Consider the following 25233-nt stretch of genomic DNA (forward strand, 5'->3'; position numbering starts at 1 on the left):
CCAAATAAACAAACTGAAAGAGCTGGCCTCTGACACTTTCACCTCAGTGAAATGCAGTGGGTTGCTTTCTTCTGTGGTACCTTTGGGCAGCCTCAAGACTTCCCTCACTTTTTTTCATGTTTTCTTTTTCCATTCCAGTTTTCCATGGATGGTCACTTCAAATTTCTGACTGATAGATCCATCTTTAAAGAAAAAAATTAAAATCCCAAAGCAAACTGGAAGAAAATCTAAATTCGTAAGTCTTTCCAACTGGTTTCTGTTAATTTTATTTTAGTGCTATTAGATTTGGCATTTCTGGGCTTTTTTTTTCCCTTTATTGATGTTATAGTAAAATGGGGAAAAATATTTACATAACAGAATTTACATTGTAACAGCTTTCATCACCTTCTCCATGTTGTGATGTTAATGTTCTCAAATGTGTCCTGAAACCAGTCCACTCACTGAGAACAACAGCAAGAGTAAAACTGTCAGGGAAGAACAGGAGGAGCAGAATAAAAGTTCAGCATTTAACTGAGTTAGAAGCTGAAGGCTGAAAGGGCCTCTGAAGAGAAAAGTTTCAGGATTAAAGGAAATTCTCCCAGTAATTACTCATATGTGACTGAGTAATAATTGCAATTGAAATATATGAGTGACTTCAGCAATCAACATTATAATCGTGGAGCGTAATCTGGATTCTGATCATGGACAAATTAAAAATAAAATGCTAGGGATCTCTTCAAGAACTATAAATAATAGAGTTGTTTCACTAGATGAAGTCAAATTAAGGCTGTATGTGTGAGGAGGAAAGCTCTCATGCTACGTTTCTTCCATTTCTTCCATCCATTCACAAGTGATACAGGAGCCAGTCATTTCAAGGGAAATCTGTTTTACAGCAAGATAAAAAATGTGATGTATTTCACAAACAATGTTATCTCCTTCAAACAGATAAAAATATAGATACTGTAGGTTAGGTGCCAATTTGTTTCACAGAAATTATATGCTGTAAATCACTCCTGCTGTATTGCTGTGTATCTACTCATATTGTACCCAGCTTCTCCATCCCTAGAATATATTAATTGGTAAAGTAAAAATGCATGGTAAAACCTATTATAAAAAATGGAGGTACCCTACTTGGGAGTTAGAAGCAAAAATCTGAAGCGCTTTTCCCCCAGTTATTATAATTTTTGCCCTTTTTGTACTGCCTCCATCTGATAGATCAATATGTGCTTTGTCTCCCAGTATGGGGGATTTCTGTGAGAGGCACCAGATGTCCTGTAGCCTTTATTCTAAAATCCCCGTTCATTTTAAATAAAATATGGATGCCTACCCTTAATTACAGCATGGCAATATGTTACTTGTCCCTTTCACAGGCTTTTGGAAAGGTGTCAAAAATGCATTTCATCATAAGTACAAAGGTCATATTTACGTAAAGAATTGTTTTGAGAAGCAGAATAGAAAGTGGGGTTTGGTTTTTGTTTTTGTTTTTTTAAGAACACTACCAAGCATGCACAGCCCAAATTGTCCTGGATCTCTGCGTGGTGTGGGGATGTGACAGCCACGACAGTCCATGAAGAGCAAAACTGATTTGGACACGTAAGAAAGGCAAGGGAAGGGAAGAATGTTTAGAATAGTGGATTCATGTGATGTGAGTCTTGAAAATGCCTCCTCATGAACTTCCATAGGGACCCCATGTCAAAGTAATAGAATAAAATGCCATGATGTTTACAGTCAGCTTGGGGGTAATGCTCAGTGCTTTGCTGGAGGTGTGAAACAGGGGCTGAAAGGCTGGGGGTATAAAAACATCGAAATATCTGAGCCTTAAATGAATTCCTGGTTAGGAGAACAGTAATAGGATTTTTGATTATTTGTCCCAAAAGAATTACACTTATGTAGCAGTTAAAACAGTAAAAGGAGACCTCAAGTTGTCATCATCAGAAAACATAAACCTTCTGCTAGAAAAGGCCTCCAAAGCAGTGGAAAGCAGTGGGTGAACTGGGCAGAGCTCAGCAGCACATCCAGAGAACACCAACACTGGCAGATTGACTCTGTACAAACCTGCCTGGATCCTGCACTCCAGGGGGCAGAACCATGGGAGGGTTTGCACAGGGCAAATTCCACAGAGCCTTCCACCATGTGGTGTTCAGGGAGTCTTGGATTAAAAGCAGATGGGATTCCTGGTTATAAATGACATGGAACCAAAAGAATCCAGTGCCCCATGTAGCCAATCCTTTGGCTGCACCAGGACACTGTTGGTGTGGAAGAGCATGGGCTGAGAATGGGAGCAGCTTGGGAGAAGTGAGGGAAATATTTCTTTTATTGAAATGGGGCAAGAACTCTTACTCATCTCTGGCCATTAAGAGGTGTTATACTCTTTTATTAAATCATACTCCTTTTATTAAGAAAATCCAAGTGGGTTCTTCTTGCTTTCACAATACCTGTATAATACACTGAAGTTCATTGGAGAAAAAGAAAATCATTCTGCTTTCATCCTAAAGCACACCTGACTGAGAGTTGTAAATATACTACACTCTCATATGCAAACTTGCAAAGCAAGGTTTGTGCCATTTTTCTCAGACAGGCCATTTGAAGTTATATTAATGTCTTTGGGGAGATACAACTGTCCGGAAGAACGAAGGTACACTGAGGTCTAGGATGTAAGTGGGTAGAAAATTCATTCTGATTTAAGCAACTTAATTATTGCTTGGGTTTGGTTGAACCAGTAAAGGTTGTGCAGATCATTCATTTTTATTATTAGGAGAGAAATGGTCTGATCACAGCCAAGACATTTTTCATGGTCTTTCTTATTTACCTTGAGCAAAGACTGATGAATAGCAGCAGAGACAGCTGTGCTTGGAGCCAGAGATTGCAGCTCTCAGCCTCCCTGTTTCATGGCACAAAAGCACAGCTTACTGCTTGAAATTTCCAACCAGGCTGCTTCTCTGCACTGTGTCTGTTGTAATGCATCATTTTCTGCACCAAATAAACCCTTTAACTTGAAGAAATTCACCACAGGAAGTGGTAATGCCATGTCTATTTAAACTGCATGTAATCCCTTTCCATATGAACATTAAGGTACCAGCTAAAAGACTTGCAGAACACCTGGTGTCCATATTGTTTCCTTTGTTGTTGTTCAAGACCCTAAAGAAACCATAAGTAGGTGTAGCTAAACTAATGTCAGTAATAATCCTATGTCTTGAGTTACTGGGGAGCAGAGAAGAATTGGAACACTTGAAAGCTGCAGAATGCTGTGAACAGTGTTTGTGAAAGACAGCAAAGTAGCAGCACGATCCTGCTGTTGGGTGGGTTTTCACAGACACAGGGTCAGGTGATGATACAGGAAATTCCTGTGCCACTGAGGCTGCCTGGAGTGACCTGTGTGTGTTGTCATGTCTGGGAAATGCTGGGATCCCAAACCCCTTCTCAGCACAGTGGAATGGGGGCTGACCCCGTGGTGTTTGTGTAGCCAGAGCAGTCAGCCAGCATGTGTCAGACTGGGTACGCTCCTCTCCTCATCCTCTCTGGAGCTGGGCCCTTCTCTTGCCTCTGAAACAGTGTGCCAGCCACCAGCACGGGTACAGGTGGCACTGAGGGCAGTTTGCAAGTGGCAAAGGTATTGCTCTTTATTTTATTTTTAATTATTAAATGTTTATCAAAACAAAACATTTTCAACGAGAGTTATGTAACTGTTTTCCTCCCCCTCATGACTTTTTAAATAGGGGGTGGGAGGTTGGACAGGTGAGGCCAAGTCCCTTCAAGGCAGAGCATTGTATCCAGGTTTTACATGTGATGGATGAGCACTCCTGGTCTGTGAGAAGCTTAACCTATTGCTTGTATTTACTAGACAGGTCTAGAAGATGAGAAGATCAAGCAGTTGCCTAATTTGTGGGTCCATACTGGACTTTGGTGGGGATTTGGCACCTGTTTCATTCCCAGGTGCTGGATGTGTGATGCATGAACAAATTGCTGAGTACATAGAAGTGAAATCAGTGTGTCAGCTGAGTCTGTTCTGTGCTGTCCATGCAAGCAATCTTAGCCATGTCTGAGTGCTGGAGTGTTGTTGATTAATGCTGATTTATGTTCGAGAATGTTCAAAGTCATGAAAGCATGTCCAAAATCCTAAAGTCATGCATGTGATGATCCTTATGGGTCCCTTCCAACTGAGAATATTCTGTGATTCTTCCAAGTTTCTTCTTTGGCTGTTCTGGACTTTGAAACATTAAAGAAAGACACTTTCTAGTGGAAAAATGGAGTGTGTGTGTGTGTGTGTGTGAACCAAGTGCTTCCAGGGCTGCAGAGCTGTTGGGTTGGGCAGGTGGGTTGCAGTTTTACACGAGGGGGTCTGTGGGAGCTGAGCAGTCAGGGCTGCTCTGTCAGGAATTCATAATCCTAGAGCTGTGGTAACGAACCTTTTCTGCTTCCAGTGACTGAACTCCCCAATATCCTCTCCTGCAACACTTAATATAGAGGCACTTGAGTATTTCTTTATGTAGTTCTGGATATCTGCCTTTTATTAATTTCCCTCTGGAAACCTTTCTTTGAAGTTTAGGCATTTGAATACCTTAAATTACCTGACTGTCAATGAATCAAACCCAGATGTAACAGAAGGTACACAGGGGGCATGTTTATGGCAAACAAGCCAATATTTCCATTGTGTATGAACAGGAAACCAACATCATAACATGTTGACTGTGACACTAAATGTGCCACCCAACCTCTTTGTGTCTGTGTTCAGTAGTCCACAAAGTTATGATGATGATACCCATTATACAAACAGTATGGAGAATTAATTCATTAATGTTTGAAAAGAACTTGGAGATCCTCTAGCAGAAGGTAGTACACAATTGCTGTGTGCTAATTTGTTATTCTCTATTATCAGATTCAATAGGACGTTGTATAAATCTTTAAAAAAGCAAACAAAAAGCTAATCAGGAGTCACTTCTTCTCACTGTCAAATTTGGTAATGACCAAATAGTCTTGTTGTGGAAGTACAAAAAAAAAAAAAAAGTAATCCATGCTACTCGTTATTTTGAAGCAGCAATTAGTACTCATTGTGGGGAAGAGAAGTGGAGCTAGACCAGAAATGAGCCTTGATGAGCCTAATTGCCTTTAATTATCCCTAAACATTTTCTTGTTGTCTGTCTCATGAAGACAGAAGAAACCCTGTAGTTCTAAAAGGAAATAAGGCTCGGTTTTGTTTTCGTCTTTTAAAGAGGGACATAATAGCCACCATGGAAACATGTTCTTAATCAACCACATTAAGCTCCTGGCTGCTCTGCTTCTCTGGAAACTGCCTCGTTCATTATTATCAGGGAAAGGGGGAAGGGAAGGGGTTTAATCACTATTTAGCTTTTCTTAGCAAATTAAAATATTAATTACGATACACATTATTTTATCTTTGCTTAAGCTATTTGTAAGTATTGGTGAATAAGAGCTCGTTTCATGTTGGAGTAATTTATTCTCAAACTATTCAGACTTACTTTTTCAATTCCTTTTAAAAAATCATTGGGTCATGACATGCTGTCTTCCAAGAGCTGAGAAAAAACTGAGAAGTGATTACTGCAGTGCATTCAAATGCCATGGGAAGGTGAGCAGTGGAAGGCCAGACACCTCCAGACCAATGGACAGGTATTTCTCTGTTGTTCATATTTATATGATGGAATGCCATAATCAGCCTGGGGTTTTTTTTTTTAGTTTTCAGTATAATGGAAAAGAAGAGACTTTTTGTAAAATAAACTCTCATAGGAAACCCATGGCCTCTGAAAATCTACACCTCTCAAAACTTAAGTAATATTAATGATGTTAGTTTGGTTGATGGAATACAGAAATATGGAGGGATTAGAAAAGCAATTTATAAAATGAACATGATCAGCACTATTATACATCTTCTGTGAACATCAGATTCCTTTTCTTGGTGTGCCCATGCCACTTTACATTCCTCACTGTGAACTTTCTGCTGTTACTTTACATAAGGGAAGAAAGATTGCAGAAAGGGAAAACAATCAATGATGTCTCTGCATCAAATTGTGGCTCGGTAAACTTTTTTTAAATTAAAATGTATGCTGGCATAAATCAGTATAGTTCTATTAGCTCTATTGGAGCTAGGTTGATTTATACCAATTTCAGATATAAATAAATCCATGTATTCAAGTAGTTTGTGTAGAATTGTGTGGAAGGCTATAGGGAACACATAGCACTGTGCCAGAGATGTAGTTTTACACACATTGCTCCCAGTGCTGTGGGTCACTGAGTAATGGAGAGAGAAAACCAGAGGTATGTTGCTATTTTTCACTAAATGGTTGCCTGTGGCTTCTCACTTTCTTGTGATAGTCTTGCAAAGTTTGTGGATAATGTTGGAAAAGGCAGGGCATGACTGTAAGTAGCTGTGAGAGCATTTAGGCTCCATCGTGAGAGCCCTCCTGGTCGTTGGATGTCCATCTGTGTTCTGAACATTTGAAGGTGTTGAGCTGAAAAGATATGTAGACTGATTTTAATTAAATCAAATTACTAAAATTAAACCTACTGATAACCAGAAGAAAAAAACCAATATGAATCTGGCCTTGAAAGAAAATAATTTTGTCTTTTCTTTTTTTTTTTAACAGTCAAGTTAGCAGTTCAGAAAAAAAAAGTTAAGTGAAATTTGCCAACAGCAACTTCCAGTTCAGTTCAGTTCAGTTCTAGACCTGACCTCTTTTACCATCATGATCTCTTCCTTTCACCTTAAAAAACAAATACTTTAAAAGCTCAGGGTATGTGTACAGAAAGGGTCAACCAAGCCAAACAATATTTTTAATTGTAGCCATGGGATATGCATCTCAGGAGATGTGCCACAAAGTCAAAGGATTTTCTTTTCTTAATTGCAGAAGCCTTGCACAGGCTCACTCCTGGACGTTCCTGCTGCCCTGCATTATTGATGTGGTCTGGCTCACTGCTCTTTATTTATTTTGTATGACACCTCATTCTCCTGCCCCAGTGCCATGTTTGCTGAGTCTTTCCTAGTTGTTCTCTTTGTTGTTGCTGTTATTCTTATGATACAAGGAAAGCTGAGAAAAATACCTTGTGAAGCCTGGCTACAGCACGTCTTCTGACAGCACAACCCAAATGTCTGACCACTCCTCATTCCTTCTCTCCTACCTGAGCACAGATAAAACCAGCATATTTCTGCAGGCCTGTATCTCCCCAAATTCAATTTTCTTTTTTTTGTATGTGGCTGCTTTTGGCCTACACGTGACAGAAAGTTTTTTTTCCCAGCACCCAGACTACTGCAGTGCCATCCTTTTCTTGCAGCTTTCTAATAACCTGTGACCCAGGGTCTTTAGTCCAAGAAAGTGATTTTTTGGAGTGGTGGAATGCTAAATATTTCCCATCTTGGAGGCTTTGAGGGTTTGGACCATCCTGTAGGACCATTAAATCACTTTCTGAGTTATTTTCTCCTCCCGTGTTCAAATTAATTTTCTTTATTCCACACAAGTAAGAAATTTTCACAAAATTTCCACCCTGCCAAACTGTTCAGTTTAATTTTCATTTTCCATGGAGCATATCTCCTAACAGCAGTAGCATGTGGGCTTGATCTGAGCAATGCACTTTGCCATACTTGGGTTGTCACTTTAAAGAGTTCATTGTGTTGCAGCTCCTCCCAAACCAGATGCTCTCTATCACAGTTGCCTTCCCCCAGCATTCAGGATGTATGGCTTTGTACAGAGATTTACACAAGTGGTTTAAGCACATGCAGCTTCTGCTATTGCCTTCACAATTCCCTCCCCCACTAGGTTTCCTGGAGGAACTAATGTAAATTCCTAGCTGAACTAAGAAATTAAATCCTTAATAGTAAAATATCTATATTATCTGCTCGAGGATGATGAATTGGTGGGTTTGTGGAGGATTATGTACGTCTTACCCACAGATGTTTGACCTTTCTTTAGACATGTGTTACTTATGTGCTTGGTGAGAATGGGGTTGGCTTTCCAGACAGGGGTTGGATCAGGCCTTTTGAAGGCTTTGTTTGTGCTTCTCTGTGGCAGAATCAGTGCAAGAGAGCAAATGGTTGCTGCTATTTGCCTCTTTACCTGTGTCAGCACAATTCACTACAAGCTGAGAGGAAACCAGGAGTTAGAAGGCTTTTGGGGGGCAGAGGGGAGAGAAGTTAATGGGAACCATATTAGTACAGCTGCTTGACGTGTAATTTTTATTAGCTCTGTGATCTTTGCTTGCTGTATACGAGGCAGCAGTTGAATGGAGAGTTTAGTTCTGAAATCAGGTGTAGCAGCTGGGATGTCACAGAGCTCAGTTTGGATCTGGAGACAGAAACAGCTGTTTTTACAATGGCAAAATCCTGCATCAGTGTCTCACTAGTCCCATTGATTTCACAGCCTGTGCAGAGGCTCCTTATTAGCTCCTCTTATTCTCAAAGGTACAACTCTGGCTTCCTGAGGATATGGACTTTGAAGAGCAGAAGGGCTATTATGATTCCCCAAGGCAGGGGAGACTGGGTTTCCGAGCTCCTGGTAAGCTCAAAGAGAGCCTGGGCTAGGATCCAGTAGCCTGTTCTAGAAATGCTAAAATGTGATGAAAGCAGCAGCTTCTGCTGAGTTCCTGATGATCCTCTTGATGTAGATATTTTTATTTTATTTTTACATGACAGTGAGGGTTACACTCAAACTTTGAGTTTCTCATATGAATGATTTAAAGTATGTGCGACTTACTTTGAGCCTAGGAAACCTAGGAAGAGGTGACGAGGTCTTCCATACCTAAGTGGTCATTTATGCTGCCATGAACACTTTACTGCATCCTTCTGTGACAGTTATTTCAGTAGATTGCATTTCTATTGCTTAAAAAATTGCTCTGAAGGTAAAGCAGCCTCATTAGACTGACTGTGCGAAGTCGACCACAGTGGAGTCTGGTGCTGACCTCTAAATTTGATCAGCAGCAAACCCTTGACCTTTCTGCCATTTCATAATCACACAAATATAATTGTGTTGCAGAGTGATGCTGTACAAAGTTAACTGAGACAGTGCTAGTGTCAGGAATGGCACAGTGTCTGTGGTGTGGGCCTTTGCCAGGCAGTTCTGCTCCTCAGCAGAGTTGCTGAGTCCATCTGAGTGCCCAGTGGTGTGACTGTGCAGCTCCCAGCAATTGGCTGTTTAATTCAGAGGTAGCTGTTATTCGTGGAAATGCAGGGTGCAAGATATACTTGTCCTGGGAGCATCCTCCTCATGTGGTACAGTTACGTTGATCATCTGAGCTCCTTTGAGTCTGCAACCCAGTGAACCTGTGATGGTGCCCCTAAGAGTAAGTCTGGAGAATGGAAAATCTAGGATACAAAATGTTGAATTGAGACTGTCAAAGGAAGCCTGACCCAAACCAAAGCTGTGGTATATGAGTGAATATTTTCCACTAAGATAACTTTTCAAAGTTTTAATTTGTATTTTCAGTGCTACCAACCATGGAAGCTTCTGTTTGAGGTAGGATGAAATTGGGAACAGCAACAAACACTCATCCAAACAGCAGCTCAGTAGTGAAAGCAGAAACCTTGACTCTGGAGACCACTGAGCTGGTATCTTAAAGTGAAATTGCTGATAAACCACCATATTAATTAGAAATGTCCTCATTTCTGCTCTTTGCTGTATTTTCTTCCTTCACTTTCTTCATTGCTCAGCAGCAAGCTTGTATTTTATGTGCAGAGCACATGTTAGTCCTGTGTCAGCAGCCTGTATGTGGTTTATGTACCACTGAATTTCACTTAGTTGTGTTGAACTACAGGCGACTTGAAAGCTGCCTACACTTGTATCCACTGTGAGCGTGGGATGAACATCAGCTCAGGCACTGCTGGGTGGCCTCTTGTGGCTCAGAATTAGTGTTCCACTGTTATGAAATGGATTCTTACAGTGGCATTTTTGGCCACAAAGTGGTCGGTTGGAAACTCGTGGATGTTGGAATTGAAAGTTACCTTCTGCTGTTGTAATAGATTTACTTTCTCCCTGGGAAAAAAAAAAAAAAAGAAAAAAAAAGAGGTAAATCCCAAAGTAATGTATACATTTGTATTATATATTTATATCTATTTATATATATAGATACATACAGTGGGCATAGGTACCTCTGATAATCCATCAGAACTCAGTAAAAGATAAACCAGATGTATTTTGATATATTTCTAAAAGTGTCATATAAAACACAGACAACATATCACAGAATGATTGTAGCATAAATAGACACATTCCTTCAGAACAGGAGCATCCCTATTGAAAAATCTTCCTGAAGGTTTAAGTCCAGCCTCCTTGATGGCCATGATTTTTTAGTTCCTACCACCTGTAAAGTTGACAGATCTGCTTTTATCTGGCTGCAATGTTATCTGAAAAAAAGGAATCCTCAATTGCAGCTGAAGGTAAATTTATTTCTAGCATTTGACACAGGTTCAAGAAGTCCAGTGGCAATGCAATGTTGAGTACAGTCCAACACTTTCTCTTACAGTTGTCTTTGATATTTCAGGGGTTTGTTTTATTTTATTTTAAATAACCTTCATAACTATGCTTTCAAGATAGGTTTTCATCTTCTTCAGCTATTTGACACTGTCAGCAGTGAAAGCCAAATAATCAATACTTCTGACCTAGGATTTATTTTGCAGCCCAAGATTGGTGTTAAAAATTTTCCCACACTGTAATGGATAAAATTCAGATAGAAGAGAAGGATAGAAATGAAAACTGAGACTCTCAAGATATCAGCAAATTAAAGTCTTGTCTTCTTTCCTGTCGTTCCTAAATATATTGGAGGGTGGCAATAGCACACCTGATCTTTCCCAGAGGACCCCTCTCTGCTTCATGATGAAGAGCAAAGTTTGAGTCCAACCCAATGTTCCCAGCTTGCTCCCCTGGCATCAGGAGGAGTGTCCATGGTGTGGTTTGCAGGAGCTACAGAGCAGCCTGTGGGTCTGGCTGTCATCTTCTAAATCCCTTACTTTTAGAGAGGGTGATTGGAATAGAAAACTATACCTTCAAATACTTGCTTTTGGTTGAGGAAGACTCAGATGACACTAAAAGCAGACAGCCTGCAAGGAGAGGACCAGTGTGTGTTTTCCTCCCCAGCTGCTCCTCAACTCCAGAAGCACAGGCAAGTACATTCATGGAGGATTATTTTTCATCCCCAAACTCTGTATTATGAGACTGGATTGATCTGGGTCTTTTTTGAGCAGGTAAAGGATAAGATTTTGAGTTACTCTAAAACACTCGTCTTCCATTTCTGCTGGGACTTCAGAGAGGAATTGTTCCTTTGGTACCACTTTGTACACCCTCCCATCACCCTTCTGTAGGTTTCCACTTCTGTGTGTACCAGACCTTTTGGAAGTGACAGTCTCTGCAGATATGGACATTAAAAAAGCCACTGATGTTTTGAGAATAAAGGCTGGAACTTTAAAAGAGGTGTGAGATGTGTATTTATATGTTGTATTTAGTTTTGACACTGAACTGTAGTATGTTCTTTTAAATTTGACAGAATTCCTCTGGTATGGTATAGTATGGTATAGCACTTGCATGGTAACTATTTTATGCTTTTAAGAATACAGATGTGGTTGAAGCAGAGATGAAGACTCATAATTCACAATATTTCCAATTAAAACCACAGAATTAAATACAAACATAAAAGGATTTTTACCATTATCTCCTTGCTTGGTAGAAGAATAATGTATTTGAATATAAAATACCAAAGGTTTTAATATCTCCCTTTTTTCTGCCAAACCCCTTCATAAGGTTGTGTGTCTCTAACAGAAGAATATCTGAGAGGCAAGATGTTCTAAGATGAGGTTAAATGGATGAAAGCTTTTTGGATTTTCTGAAAATTGTGAGGTTCACAAGCCCTGTTACATATTTTACTATGTCTTCAAATCAGCAGGAGTGCAAATCCTTATCTTTGCATATAATTTTGCGGTGATTAATATTAAATATTGTGTGATGTTTTAAGGATCGTGGCCTCAACTAATAAATATGGAGACACTGTAAATTTCTGTATTCTGTTTAAAGGAATTAGACATACAATAGCAGTTGCTCTGTCTCTTAGAATGGTCCCCTGAAGTCCCATCTGGGATGCTCTCTGGGCAGATGTCTTCACTCAGTGTCTAAAATGACACCAGACACCGTTGTTTAAGCACAGAATTATTCCAGTTGTTTATTGCTTGGCTGCTCCTCGTGTCTTACAGGGGCACAGAGATCCCAACCCTCATTAGGCAGCCCTGGAGGTTTGCCCTGAGTGTGGATCTGAGCTGTGGCTTCCTCCCAGCTGCTCCTGGAGCCGAAGCCTGCAAAGGGCCTGGTAGGAAGCAGCTGTTTAAAACTCTTTAAAAGCTTTCAAACAAACTTGCCCCAGAGAGCTCGTCCCCAGTTTGCTGCCTGTGCCTGTGCTGGTCCCTCCTCTCTCTGCAGAAGGACTTTGCTCACAGCCTTTCATCTGTGCAGGGTACCAGAGACTTGCTTGTCCAAGTCTCTCTTCAGACAAATTGCTCCAGGGAAGAGACCATGAACAGTTAAACAAAATAATCATTAGTGGAAGCATCTGTCTCATCATTCTGGAAAAGTATTTAAAACAAAAGTCTTGAGGGAGATTTTTCTGTGTTCTCCCAAATGTCTTCACTTCTAAACTGCACCAGTAGGTACACATTAAATTTATCTGTATTCTGTGGATTAATATAGCAGGATAACTGTGACTTTGAACCTCCCCACAAGCTCGAAGATGTACATGAGAAGAGAGTCTGATTTATATCTCAATAAATATAGGTAAAACAAGAGTTCAAAGTTGAGATCAGAAGTGAAAAGACAATTGCAGCTAATCTGTATTCATTCTGTTCTGAGCAGGAATCTCAAAACTCTGACGTTTTTCATCAAAGAAATGCTGGTACAGCAAAAAAAAAAAAGGCAATTAATTGAAATTCCTTGCCTCAGTTATCATTTATTCATTTGATATTGAAACAATCACTAAAGAGCTCTACAAGGTTGATGTTAGAGAGCTGCCTGACTGTATTCCTAAATCTGAGTCAAGTCACAATAATTTCTAATCAATAATGCCACAATGTTATAGCAGGACTGTAATAAAGACTCAGTCAAGAATGTGGCTGATAGCTTTTCATTGCAGTAAATTCTTTAAAACTATCTAGCTACCTAAAGACACCTTTGAAAATGTAGCTCTTTCATTTTGGCATTCTACCAACAACTCAGTCACATAGATTCCTCTTGGAGATGCCTCTGTCAGAAGGTCAATAAATTCAGTTTATTTTATCATAAAGAACATTTAGACAAGCTTTGTATCATCTTTTAGTTATGGAATGACAGTTTAGGGGAGATGTTCTTTAAAAGTTTTCCAGGGAAGGACATGACTTGTAGTTGGCATTGTGAGTATAATTCTAACACACTTCAGAAATCCATATGTTAATGTTATAACTTCATTTTACATTAGTTTTATGCAGCTGTTGTGAAACCTCTTCTCAACAGCATCAACACAACAAATGTTTTTAGATAGCCCCTTTTCAAAGTTGAATTTGGATTCATAAAAGTAAAAAGGAGCTTCTGTAATATTGTGGTGAATGGATTATTTTTATTAGAAATTTGGCAGGATTGGTTTACTTTAAAATACACCAAATCAGTTACAATAAAGACGTCCAGCAGCTCTTTGCTCTTCACACCACAGAAGGAGGATCTGTTTCAGATCCTTCCTGCAGTGCCATTATGTCTTTGTGATTAAATCTCTTACTGGACAAATACTTGTGATTATTTTACTGCATCATTAAAATTCTCACCCTCCCTAGTCAGCATGCTTCAGTGTTTGGTTTTTTGTTTGTTTGGTTGTTGGTTATTTTATTTTTTTAAATTTTTGTTTCTATTTCTTCTTCTGTGAATTTTGTTGCTCTGTTGTCACCCCTCTTCCCTTTGGTAAATTTTTATTTTCCAGGGGCTCATGTTGTGTTCAGAGCATTCACTTTCCTCATATTTTGTGTTGCAGCTGCAGGGAATAACCTTAAGGGATAGGCCTCTGAGATTTCTGTCCTTTCCTCATGTTAATGTTAAGTTCTTCTGGGAAAGGAATGGCTGGTGTTGGTTTTACTTCTGGTTTTCTCCTGAGTGCAGGTGACCCACAGTAAGAGAGCACTGAGCTGTTCCTGCAGCAGGCAGGGATGAGACTGAACAAACTGATCTCTGCCCTTCACTGTGGTTTGCACTATCCCACTCTTTATTGAATTAAATGTGTTAATAACAGACTTATGTAGCAGCTAAGAAGGAGTTGGCTGTCATTTGTCAATTAATTACCCATGAAAACTGGCATTACATGGTAGCAGTAATGGTACCCATGGTGTCAGGCATATGCTACATAAAAATGCAGTCACCTTGAAATAATATGGACAAATCAGCTGGTAACCTACAGAACACTATTAATAATGTAGTCTTAAGCCCTGCAGGACTGAAATTTGTCTCTTAGTGGTCTGTGGATAGGTTCTGCAATGTTTTATTTTTTGTTCAAGTTTTGGGTGATCAAATTGGTTGAGCTACCTTTAAATCCAAAGCCAGGGATTTCTCTCTTACCAGATCTTACATGAACTAATTAACTTTAATATTTCTTTGGGGAGGGCAGGGGGTGTGATGGCTTGTGGCAGACAAGTGGTGAAAAACCAAGTTTTAAGCAAAGTTAAAGATTCATTGGTAGAACTTGCATTGACTTCAATACTGATTTCTACAGCAGTAGAATGAAGGGCCTGATATGACACTGTTCTCATTGCAATTCTCTTTTAAAACCAGGCTAATACAAGGTCAACTGAGACATTTTATTGCTGGAGGAGAAAAGGGTCTGCACAGCTGCCAGGCTACAAGTGGTATGATGGGCTTTGAGTCGTTTGTGTTGCATTGGACACTGTTACTGCACAAGCTTAGAGAGAGAACAGCACAAACCAGGAGCACAGTCCTGCCTGGTAACACTTACCTGGGTTTGCTCCTGGCTCTGGAATGAGAGAGAAAGCTTGGAAAGAAAGCAGCTGTGGTAGACACGTGTAGAAACCCCGAGGCTGTGTAAAATGGTGCTGTGCCTGGCTCTGCTCTTACAGTGCTATGTAATGAAAGGATTCTTGAGCCCCACACACGCTGCTCCAACGTCATTTAATCTTCTCACAGTTCTGTAAGACCCCAGCTGTTGGCTCTTTTTGGCAAAGTCACTGACTGAACGAACTCTTCCTGTTATGCAAACTGCAGCAGGTGCTGAGGCTGCACAGACCTTGTTGTTGGAGTGTCAGACAGTGAATGCAAAGGGTGGCACATCATTGTTTGTGTTGAGGTTGTCATCATCTATTGTCCTTTCTGCTCCTGCAGAGAAAGATGTGGTCACTTGCCAGAAAGTTTACAGTCCACACTTCTAGATGAGGTAGAACACCAGAGTAGCAAATAAGAGCACAAAGAGTCTGAAGTAGTAACAGCAGAATGGTGACCTAATACCTGTTCAAATCAAAAGCCATGTGCACACTGACTGCAGTTGTCTTTGGAGTCTAGAAGGATGATGGAAGAAAAAAAACTGATGACATTTCAGGTTTTATGTATCAACTTATCTTTCAGTAGACTTTGAGCAGAAAATACAAGGATTTACTTGGGAAGGGAGTTGTCTTTTGTTTCTGTGCAGTTGTTCATCATGTGTCTGACATGCATAGGTAAAAGGTTTTCATTATCCCCTCTACACGCCCCTCCAGTAAAAAGCCCCATGAAACAGTAGAAGCTACAATATATTTGTAGTTCAAAATACTCTTTTTTCTGGCTTTAACCTGTGGCTTAATAAGTGAAAAACAATATGCACCACATTGAAAAAAAATATGCACAGGCATTCATTTGAGAGTCAGAGCTATTTGGATGCAACTATAAATGCACCAGTTGTGCCAACAACTAAACAATACTTTTATTGTAGCTTTATTGTTGGAGCATTTTACACTTCAAGTATATTATATGCTTCTGATCATACACTGTGCACCATGTACTCTTTGTAATTATATCAGTATGACTAGTTGCTAAGGTTGAAATAGGTAACTGCCACTAGAAATCTGGAAAAGTGAATTAATTAATACACTTCGTTGTGTAAGAGAGCACTGTCAAGGTTCCCATTTTGTGTCAAGATATGCTAAAATGATACCTTTGGAAAAAAAAGATATTCATATTCTTTCAGCTACATTGACAGAGATTCCCTTCAGTTTTATTCTAAATTCATGTATGTGTCTCATGTCAAAATCTGGGCTGTAAATGCTGCTACCTCTGTGCAACAGAACAGAGGTTAGCAGCCTCTGGAAGCACATCAGCATGAGGAGAAGTGAGGTCAGAGCAGAGGTAAAGATTGTGCTGTCTGGAATGTGAAATGAGACACTGTTCCCCTTCTTGGAACAAGCTGTAGCAGATCAGTTCTCAGATGGGATGTATGTTACATAAAATTCGTGGCACTCAGTAAAAGAAACCTCCCTTGTGAGACTCATTCCCAAACCAGGCATTCTGGTGGTCATTTTGTGTCAGGGCCCAGGAGAGGGCACTGGCAATGTGCTCTGGGCACCCAGTGTTGCTGCAATTGGCTCATTCTCCCTGGAGATGAGGCTTCTGTTGTTAAATCTTTCCCAGCTGATTCAAAGCAGGGACATCAACCCTGAGATGTCAGGAGGGTGACTGCCTTAATTTTCCTGTTGCATCTCCATCTCTGTAAAAGCTTTCAGTTGGACTGGAGCAAGTGAAGGACTGCTTTTTTTGCTCCAGATACTGCTTTAAGAATGCAGGTTTTAAGTCTCTGCTGACTGTGAACATGGTTTATCTGTTTTTCAGACAGCTGGACGAAAGCACAAGCTCCTCTAAAGACAAATGGTGTGTCAGTGGCCAATTGCAGGAAAGATAAGGGATTCCAAAGGCTGTGAATATTGCAGTCAACTATCCAGGGCTTATTTAATATCCTTTTATTCCAGCTTCTTTCATCACTTTAGTCTTTGCTAGTCAGAATATAGGTTGTTTGGTTGAATACATTCACAGAAGTATGATACAATAACTTCTGCCTTATTCCGATAGAGAGTGGATTACCTGGATGTCTTGCTTGCCCTTCTATTCTTCTTCTGTTTCTATAAAACAAGACTGCCATCAGTCTTTTCCATTTCCTATTTTGATCATCATCCTCTTGTCTCCTTTAGGCTGCTGTGAACAGGAACTGAAGATAAAGTGTGTGTTTATAGGTAGCATTTTAAAACAGCTGCAATTTCAGTGCTGGACCAACCCTCTGATTAGACAAGTGGAAAAGCTATGAAGTATACTCTGTAATAAATGTCAGAGCAAAGAAGAGCAAAGAACTGAAAAACACCCTATTAGAGGCTAGCAAGAGCCAGGAAATAAAAGAAGAACCTGTGTCAAAAAGCAAAAAAAATTCAAGAGCAGAACAGAAGTTCAAGGGTGACAAAGAGAAGGATCACAGCCCTTTTGGTGAGTAAATACTTTCAGACAGGTATTGATCTAGTGGGCGAAAACCAGCGAGTGCTCTGTTGTGAGGCAGCACTTACTGGGGGGCTGCATCCGGAGAAGGTTACACGTGGGGGAGAGAAACAAAGCATTTCTCCATGGTTGGAAATGAGTTTGAAAAACTGAGGTATTTTTTGCCTTTATTTTTAATTTCCGGTACCCGAGTCTAACAATCAACAAACTGAAATACAGAAAGATTCTCCTGATGATTCAGAAGAGAAATCACAGGCTCACTGAAGTCAGCAAAAACTTTTGCCATTGATTTAACTGGGGCCAGGGCTTCACTGTGGGCTTTGCTGTCATGAACAGCAATCTGCTGCTGATGGCAGAACAAAACGTGGCAACAGAGAAATATGTTGCAAAAGTTCCTGTCCTCTGCTCTCTTCACTTTTCTTCTGGTTGAAAATGTTATTTATTGTGGCCCAGTGCTGGGCTTGGAGCACAGGGTACCTGTTATTTTCTACCAACTGGATGGCTTGACATGGATTTCTTTACTCTTAGGGTCATTTGGCTAATGGAATAAATTGAATTATGCATAAACATAAATAGGTGAATTGTCTTGTTTCCTACGAGGAAACAACACACTTAATCTTGTCATTCCCCACCCCCCAACTGTTCAATTATTCCGTACCTGTTGAGAGAAAATTGATTAAGTAGTGAGCATTAAATTTAGCAGTGATGCTACAAGAAGGAGTGCATGGATGTGGAACAGCACTGGCTCTGTGATAAGGTAATAAAACAGAGGGGGTGAGCAACAGAGAGGAATGGCAGGAAATAGGTGGTACCAGCCAGCAGAGCTCACTCTGCTCCTGTTAACTGGTGCAGGACTGGAATAATCTCACAGACCTCAATCAAAATATGCTAATTTTGTCTTGGCATAAGTTGAGGCAAAAACTTATTTGGGCATATCCTGCATGCTCTGCTACTCCCTGTTCCAGCAGAACTCCTGCTTGTGTACTGACTCATAACTACAATGGGATGATTGTGACAATCTTTCAGTATTTCAGAAAAATATTCACAGAGGGTTGTATCAGGAGGCCACAGTGTTTTTCCATAGTTCACCAAAGGTGACCAGGTATCTTCCTGATCTCTCAAATGTAGGAGTTAGTGAATTAAATTTCATTCCCAGTACTGGCTTTTTTCAACTGAATGCTTTCAGTAAGTCACAATCATAGAGTGGTTTGGGTTGGAAGGGACTTTAAAGGTCATCTAGTTCCACCTCCCCTGCCATGGGCAGGGAACCAGAGCAGGCTGTGCAGAAGCCCTGGTGCCTCCTGCACCCAGGACTCCCAGGCTGCAGAGTCACAGCTGTTGAGCCTTCATTTGTCTGGAGTTACCACTTTTCCTCAGCAGGAGTATAACCTCTTGTACTGCACTGAGTGGCACACAGGGACAGTGCTGAACTGCCCTGGAGACACTTTGGATTATTCCTTTGTCCTGTCTGTGAGGACCACTGAAGACTGAATATTTGATATGCAGGAACACTTTCCCTTGGCTGTTTTAAGCACTGTCACCATTCATTCAGCAGAATGCAGCTTTTCTGTAAGCAAGTGGTGCTGTGTGCCTGAAGATCCGTAGATTTGGGAGGCTAAATGCAACTTTATCCCATTCATGGAGTACATCAGTCAGTGCAAAGAAAAAAGGTCCTTTAAATGGCAGCATTTGCTAAAGGATACCTTCACAGCCCTGTTCCCAGCTGGTGCTGCTGACTCCTACACAAGGGGTGCAGACCATTTCAAGAGCAGTCTGTCTGTGTCTGTGCAGTGAACAGAGACCTTGAAAGCTGTTCTGTTCCCGATACGTTTAATCAGATACAATTTTCTATATCACATGATGAAAAAAGAGTTAGTTTTTATTGGAAGGAAAAGTTTATCTAAATAATAGGTTAGCAAGCTTTTGGGAGCTCACTGCTTGCAGCTAGTTGCTAGAAGATTCCTTTCAAATTACTGAAACTTATAAATCAGTGTGTCAAGAAACAAACCAAACAAGGCTAGCGTTATTTGGACGATTTTCCAGATCCTAATTCCTCTGCTTCAAAGAAATATATTTGATGCTTCCTTTTCCTGACAAATGCAAATCAAATATTAACTGATTACATTTCAACATAATCATCATATTTTAGGGAAGGGTTGAGGAGTGGGGAGAAAGAAGAGGAGTTGTTTGTTTTTACCAGGGCAACCAAGTGCTTTTCTGTGTGTATGTTTAACGAGTGAATCAGACTGCTTTAGCACACAATTGCTTAGATCAATAATTATTCAAGAAACAATACTGCCTTGGGAAAATCTATGGTAATAAGAAAGAAATCTTGATGGGCTGGATAACCTTTTCAGGCAGGTATTTATCTTCAAATGAAGCTATTTTTTGCACAGTTTCTAGTGTTTTGAAAATGCATTACTGTGTGGTTAAAAAATAATCAGATTGTTAGTGTTTGGAGTGTGGAGCTCAGGGTGGCAGGGAAATAAAGCATTAGTGGATGGTATTCACAGATGCATAGCCAGCAAGACTGTCACGTTTTAATGTCAAAGTGCCACTATGAGATGAATCTCTGCCTCTGTACTCTAGTGACAACTGTTACCATTACCACTGTGAACAGATAGCAGGTTCTAATTAAAGTTACAAGCCAGGGGGAAGAAGCATTAAGAAAGAAAAGAATAATTCCATGAGTAAATTGCACTTGATTTATTAGTTCACGGAAAAGGTCTAAAAATTAGTATTTGAAATTACTTTAAATACAGAATCTATCAAACCACGGAACAATAATCAAGTTGACCTAATTAGAACACTTATAACTATAAGCAGCCTGTAACATGTTCTTCTCTTGGCATGGGGAGACCGAGTAATCTCCTAAGTGCTGGTTAACTGCATCAAACTTTTGCTGAGACCTAGAAGAAACCCTCTGCAGCAGCTACCTGCTTACTTTAGCTGTCAGACTATTCAGAATTTAGTTTCTTGAACTTTCTGCATCTGCATTAAGAGCAACTCCTGTGTGCTCACGGTGAACTGGATGATGAAAAGTCCTCAGCAAAGTATACAGCACTTTGGGGGAGCAGTTTTGTCCTTAGCTGTGGGTTAGCCTTTATGTATGGCTGTCACTTTTATTTATACTTTTGCTTGATTTTAGTATTCATTCAGGACTGTGATCTTTTAAATATGAGACGAACATTGTCTCTGCAGATATTTTTAAAACTTCTAAGACTGGACATAGAGCAGATCCCTGAAGTGCTGCTGAGGAGAGAGTACAGCACTTGTGCATTAACAGCTCTTCTTGAATCAGCCTTGTTCTCAAGGAAGGGTGTGTTCATGGCTTTAGGAAATTTATGGGAAACCTATGCTAAGGCAAGTCTCTCCTCAACTTTCTGTTGCTGGTAGTTTTGACTGTTAATTTTCCATGATTTTTGTGAGTGGTAAGAGTTTTGGTCCATTGAAGGAGGTTGTTTTGGTTAAATTAGGTTTTGAAAGTGTGCTTTGAAAATTTCAAGACATGCTAGAAATGATACATTCCTGGACTGCTTTCTGTAAGCATATTGTGATCTGGCAATGACAGGCCATAAACATGAAGCAACAAGTTTGAAGAGTTAGAAATGCTTCTCTGAAATATTTTGTCAAATTACCCAGACAGATTGACACCACTGAGATTTTTCTGTCTTGCCTTGGAGGGGCAGCAGCTAGGAGTGCTGTAATGGAGAGCAATGAGAAAGGGCAAAAATAATCCTGCACCTCATTTGATTTATAGTGGCCTTTTATCTTCTTCTCCATCTGTCTGTACTCTTCTTCCACCTCAGCTTTTGAAAAAAGTCCAGGCTCTTCCAGCTACCACTAATGTGCTTGGAAACCTTTACTATTTTGTATAAACTTGCATTTGTTTGGGCTTTTTCATGGAGATAACCCTGTCCTGGGTCATTTCAGCTATGGGTGAGTCTCTCCTCAGGAAGGGTTCTAGCAGTAGCCTCACAGGGCACTGAACATGGCACAGTGTGGCCCTTCTGCAGCTTCACACAGCCCCCTGTGCATGGTGGACATCAAACCCCTGGAGCTCTGGAATGTGTACAGGCAGGAGTCAGGACCCCTCAGAGCCTTCAGCTGCCACGGGATTAAAAAACAAAGAGCTGAGAGAAATTTCACAGCCTGTTTTCCGTAGCAGAGGGATACACTGGGGTCACAGAGGCCTGGAGAGATTGTCAAATGCAGCTCCTGCTGCAGGGCTCCAGCTGGAGGGTGGGCAGATCCGTGGGTGCTGTGGAGCTCCAGTGCTGGTGTTTACACTGCAAAGTTTCCTGGACTCAGGGGCTTCTCCCTTATCTCCAGACCAGCTGTGGTCATTGTCAGGGCTGGAGCTTCAGCAGGGGAGGGAGGGAGCTGCTTTGTAACCTGATTTCTGGGCTGTGGCATTCAGAGGCTGCACTGGTGAGCACAGCAAGGCAGTGACCCTGCTCAGGGGGCCTGGCTTGCCTTGGCTCACTCTGCTGTGACCACACGGCTGCAAACACAGACACCAAACTGGGGATGAGAAAAGGTCTTCAGAGACAAAAATATACATGTCTGCAAGGTTAGAATCAGTTCTGTCCCTGAGATAAGCCTGTTGTACCTGGGATTTCAGTGCCTAAATTCCACTGAAGTTTCACTTTGAACAGTGAAGTGCTTTTTGGGTTTGACATCCAGCAGATCCACATTTAAGCACGAAGTGCAGAGAAAACATTGCCAAAAGAGATGTAACTGCTTAGGGCAAGGAAATTGTGCCTCTCTAACATACTAAAATTAAGTCAATCGTGCAGCTGTTGAGACTAGAGGGAATGGTTGATGTAATTTATTTGGATTTAAAAATTAGAAAGTCCTCTATAAAAATATCCCCACCAAGAAGCCATTAAAGCAAATGAGTTTTAAAGAAATGAGAGCTAAAGTAGTTGTGCATTAGAAACTAAGAGGTAGAGTAGGATTAAATGTTCCATTTTTTGAGCATGGCAAAAGGCTAATGGTATAGTGCCCCAACACTCCACTCAACTGGTGCAATCTGAAAATGGGGATGAACATGCTGCCAGAGGGGTGGCACTGTTTGCTGTTCACAGAGAATGACTTCAGTTAATCAGAACTAGGGAAGATTGTGATTGACCTGGGTTAACAAAGTGAATAAATGGGCAGTGTGATGCAGATGAAATGCAGTGCTGACAAATGCAAGGCTGGGCACACATTCAAGGGAATAATTGGAAGTATTTGTAGGCTTTGCAGGGCTCTAAATTAACCATAACTATTTAGGTCAGTATTTACTATGATCAGCCTAGTGGGACAGTGTGTTGTGAAGGGATCTTGTGAAAACAAAACATGGTGTGAGACCACGGGGGCCAGGAGGAGCCCAGAATAGAAAATAAAACTCCCATTCATAAATCAACATATAAATCAGCAATTCACCTATAATTTTTTTCTTGCCCTATCTCTTAAACCATACTGATGAAAAGTAATTCTGGAGACTGGCAACTAAACGATTAGAGAGATGGAGGAGGCTGAAAACAAGGCTTTGCTTAGAAAGAAGTTAAGTAATAGGAAACAAAAGGGAAGTATTTTAAACAATGAGTGGTGTGAAAAATACAAGCTAAGAAGCTTCTATTTATATTGCTAATGCAAAAAAAAAAAAAAAAGGCAGCAAAGAGGTGTATTTAAAGAGAGTTAAAATGGATTATTTTCATGAAAACCTCATTAACCTTTGGGAATCATTCTGTTAAGCAATCATGGAGGCCGAATGTTCAAAAGCATTATGTTATTTTAAAACAATTCTTATGCTACAAGAGGACTGGAACAGTTATTCCAGATAGCTGTTCACTGCTATCTGCAGAGATCCTGCTGCTCCATTAGAAAAGCCCATACAGGTACTAATCTGCTGCCTTCCATTTGGGAATCAGAGCTTTTAATATGCACTGATGTTTTTGGGCTCAGTGATGTTTTTTTGCTGTCTAACTTCAAACTGTTTGGCAGTGCAGAGTCTCCATTGTGCCAGGGCTCCTGCTCCAACATTCAGAAGGAGGTGTGCACCCAAGGAAGAAATGGTCCAGGTCACAAACTTTGCTGTAGAAGGATTTTCTTTATGGAACTCCCTACTCTGAATGTACTTTCTGCATCTGGGATCCCAGAAGGATGACTGCAGCAGCTGGTGCATTATACGGGATGGTCCTTTGAAATCTCCTTGCTGCTGAGCTGAGGGTTTTGTGCTTTCCAGCAGCATTTGAAGCACTCAGGTTGCCCCAGGCTGGGATCCCTTCCCATGCCAGGGACTCTGATGGGGAGCGGCTGAGACTGATGATGACATAATACACTGAGATATTAATGCTCTTAGGCATGAATTAATGAAATACCATTGAGAATTTATCCTGCATGAATAAAGGGATTTGGAAGTTGTTGTTCTAAAAACCACAGGAAGATTTTCCTGGAACAGCCCCAAACACTGTAACAGACATGGTCCTAATGACCCCTTGCTCCAGACTTGGCAGAGCCAGGTGACTGAGCTGGAGTCATTAACTGAGTTCCTACTAATTTACGAAACGTTTGTATAAATGAGACACATGGATATCTTGTTTCCAGGGCCGTGACAGTGGTAATTTTTATATCCAACTCAGTGCAAAGCTGGATTCCAAGCTGTGGTGTCATTGTGGAGCAGAGACTCAGCATGCCAGTGGCATCCATCAGTCTGGGGTCCTCACCTGGCAGTGCAGTCACACAGCAAGAGCCCTGCTTGCTGAAATGGTAGCAATGCTCTTCATCAGTGTGGAGGGTGATTGTCACCATCTATTAAAAAAAAATATTAAGGTAAGCTTTGCTGTGTCCTCCCTGGTGTGTCTTTGCAGGGTTACTGAGGTGGAATTGAAGAATTACTGCTGTATCCCATCATTTTCCATTCCTCATTGTCCCCTAGAATTAGTGAGTTTAAAATGTTGTACAGATACATATAATCATCTTCCTGTAGCTTCTCTTGATTTAAAAAGTAATTTTATTCAGGGATTAAAAGTTTACACTATGATATGTTGCCATATAATCAAGTCTAGAAGAGAAGTTTTGTTAGTTTGAGGCAAAGTGGGATAACAACCGTTGCTCTCTTAATGTCTCTGTGTAGTTAAAAAAAATTTCCTTAAAAATCAGGACATGAAATATGACACATATTTTATCCATAACTTATGGCAATTTGAAACACCCTTTATTGCCTACATAAGTGAATATATGTAAACTTTATTATAATTTCATTTCAAATTTAAAAGAACCAAAGGTGTATTGTAGAATTCACAGATAAAGGTTAATTTAAACTATAAAGTTATTACCAGTGTTGCATTTCTTCATGTTATGGTTCACTTATGTAGAATTGAGATGTATTTTATATTAAACAATGCATAGCACCATTATACAACAGTTCACTAAATGCACATCCCATTCAATCTTTTGTAGGAATTAATATAATTGGACTGAAGTTACAAGGAAGAATTGAACTGAGCCAGTAGGGTTAACACTGATGGTAACAGGAGATAACTAGCCATAAGAAAATTACAGCTCTTCTGAAAGACAGTGCCTAAAATTAGCAGCATATCCTTGGCACCATCATAGGAACTGGTTAACTGATGACCCTGAAGAAACATTTGTTTCCATTAATTCTGCTGTCATTATTTCGCTATTCTTGAACTCTTCCTCTGAATTCTTCTGTCCTTCTGATCCCAAGATGGCAGGAATGTGAGAACATAAAGAAATTACAATAAGCTGTCAGCTATATAATTATACTGTAACCTACTACACTGAGAAG

At 40.3% G+C, this 25233-nt stretch overlaps 1 long non-coding RNA gene across 2 annotated transcripts; it reads left to right on the forward strand.

Annotated features, from left to right (window-relative positions):
* On the forward strand, positions 1 to 24984 carry LOC113949865. 2 transcript variants are annotated; one of them, XR_003528590.1, is made up of 6 exons: positions 1 to 235; positions 3821 to 3912; positions 5509 to 5604; positions 17141 to 17426; positions 24030 to 24254; positions 24885 to 24984. It is a non-coding gene; the product is annotated as an uncharacterized LOC113949865 (long non-coding RNA). The 2 variants fall into 2 exon arrangements; XR_003528589.1 differs by having other exon boundaries at positions 3825 to 3912.
* The last annotated feature ends 249 nt before the right edge of the window (positions 24985 to 25233 follow it).

Source organism: Corapipo altera, unplaced genomic scaffold, assembly GCF_003945725.1.
Source record: "Corapipo altera isolate COAL_440 unplaced genomic scaffold, ASM394572v1 112, whole genome shotgun sequence".
NCBI lineage: Eukaryota > Metazoa > Chordata > Aves > Passeriformes > Pipridae > Corapipo > Corapipo altera.